The sequence below is a fragment of the Capsicum annuum genome, unplaced genomic scaffold, assembly GCF_002878395.1.
Source record: "Capsicum annuum cultivar UCD-10X-F1 unplaced genomic scaffold, UCD10Xv1.1 ctg83390, whole genome shotgun sequence".
Lineage (NCBI taxonomy): Eukaryota > Viridiplantae > Streptophyta > Magnoliopsida > Solanales > Solanaceae > Capsicum > Capsicum annuum.
Window position 1 is genome coordinate 1,455,604 of NW_025894259.1, and position 2,495 is coordinate 1,458,098.

Genomic DNA, 2,495 nt, shown 5'->3' on the forward strand with positions numbered 1-2,495 from the left:
GTGTCCCAAAGGACTAGGGAGTTAGTTCTAAACTGGCAGGTGACCCCTATCAGAATGTCAGTGCTAAACTGGTAGGTGACATCTCAGAGAATGTTAGTCCTAAAATAGCGGGTAACATCTCATAATCCTATGCTAGCTACATAGTTTTGGAACATAGGGACTGCTTCTAAGGACCCAGTCCTAGCTGGTGGGTAAGCCCTTATCCCTAGGTTTGCTTGGTGCTAAATCCTACTCCTAATAGAACTGACCTTGATTATTGGACTGATCTAAGATGAACTTAACATACAACTGATCATAATAACTGTTTGAATGATAATGCTTAAGGTATATCTGAAATTATTCTGAAGATACTAAAATTATGTAAAAAACTAGATATCGGGTGTTCTTAACCTACTAGAACTAAATGGAAATAAGAATAAGGACATATAAAAGCTTTAAAACTATAGTAAAGGATCATTTTTCAATACCCAACACCTAGGCTTTTCATCAAACACATAAAAGTAATGAACATAAACATGGGAATGGGCAAATCATGTGATAATAACATAATTACAATATTAAAAGCATGAGTTAGGAATTTAACATGAAAATTTCATCATTTAAATGTGTAAAGTCTTATTCTATCAAAACACTTGTAAACAGAATACATAAATCTAAATTCATAAGAGCTTCAGGGAGATAATTCATCATACATGTCAAATTCATTATTTAAAACATATAAATGGATTCTTGGACTCCATGGGTGAAAAGGACCCATGGATAAACATCACACATACCTTAAACCCTTAATCTTTAAAGAAGAATACCAATCTTGAAGCTTTCTTAAAAGTTCTTGGATTTTAGAAGCTTGAATTCTTAGTTTTCTTAAGAGGAAGGAATGGAAATTGATGATCTTGGGGAAAGAGTAGGGTTTGCTTTGAGAGGATATTGGGAAAGATAGGCAAATAATGCCCTAAATGATGTGTTAATTCATTTTTTTTAATTGATTCAATGGGAAATGACATAACTATCCCTCAAGAGATGAAATTCATAATAGGAATGTAATTTAATGGTTCACCACGATGCAATGATGAGTCCATCGCTATATGGACCGTGATGCGATATTATCACGGTGAGCTGCTATAATCGAAATCCAAACATGACCCAATCCTCATCCAAAAAATTAAAAACTTCCCTGAGACATGTTCCTTACACCCTTGAACATGAATTAACTCTAAAACCTACGTCTTAGGGTCAGGAAGATCAATTTAAAAATCCTTGAAGTTATGAGGCCAAAAATAAGACTAAGTCCCCAACACTTAGTGAATTTTTCAATCTTTAAGCCTCTTATGCATGCCAGTAGGGGTTGAACTAAGCTAAGTATAATACTGGGTATTACAATATCTCCTCCTTGAGAACATTTATCCTCGAATAAGACTGATTAGGATAAGAGTTCTGAACCAAAGCAACTGAGATCATATACTGAACATGCACAACTGAAAACATGATTACATGATTGATTCTGAAACATAATACGATAGAGTCATCTTATGAGAAATTATAGCCTCATTCTGGATCTCATTTCGTGGAGAAAAGTTGAGAGATGTAAGACATGAAAACTTAGGGTATTACAATATCTCCCCTTGGAATTATTCATCCCCCGAATGATACTGATTTAGCTGAAATACTAAGGAATGACTAAGATAATGCACGAGGCACTTATGAACTGAATCATGACTGAATGTCTGAATCTGAATCATGATGCATGAACTGAACTGAATTTACAATTTACATAGAATGACAATATTGGTGTAACTTCTTATAGTAAGTACTCAACTAGAGTATTTCTTTAACACTCTTTCTAAGAAGTTCTAATAACTATAAGAAGCAAAGAACTTGGGTATAATCTGAATAAGATATATGAGTAAGGACTCTTAATAAGGCTATAACTCTATAACATGCTACATAGTCCTATGGAACATAAACTGGAATTCCTATGCCTTAGATGATACAACTTCTACTCTCAACCTTAGACATACTTCCCAAATAATCCCTTAACTATACATTCCGCTTTAATACCACACTTCACTTGATGCTATTAAAAATATTTACATGGGAACTGATAACTCTATCTACTGAAGTCTAAGTTGAACTAAATTCTCTCACTATGTTCAAGCCTACTCAAAGCTACAAAGTGCACCCATAACACTGAAATACTAGTCAGAATCATGAATTCAATACACCCTGCATTTTCACAACTTCTTATATCGAGAATAATTCTTCTTACCACTTCAACAATGAAATTTAACCTCTTACTAATAATGCAATAACTGACAATGCATCCATCCATTTATATACACAAACATAAAATTCAAGCCTATCATTATAACCATGTACAAACATCCAGGAAAACACCTATCAAGGCATCTTCTCCGTACTCTCTAATACTTCTATTATAAACAACTTCAATGAGCTATTCTTTAGAAAATCACACACAAAATTTCAACTAGCCTTGA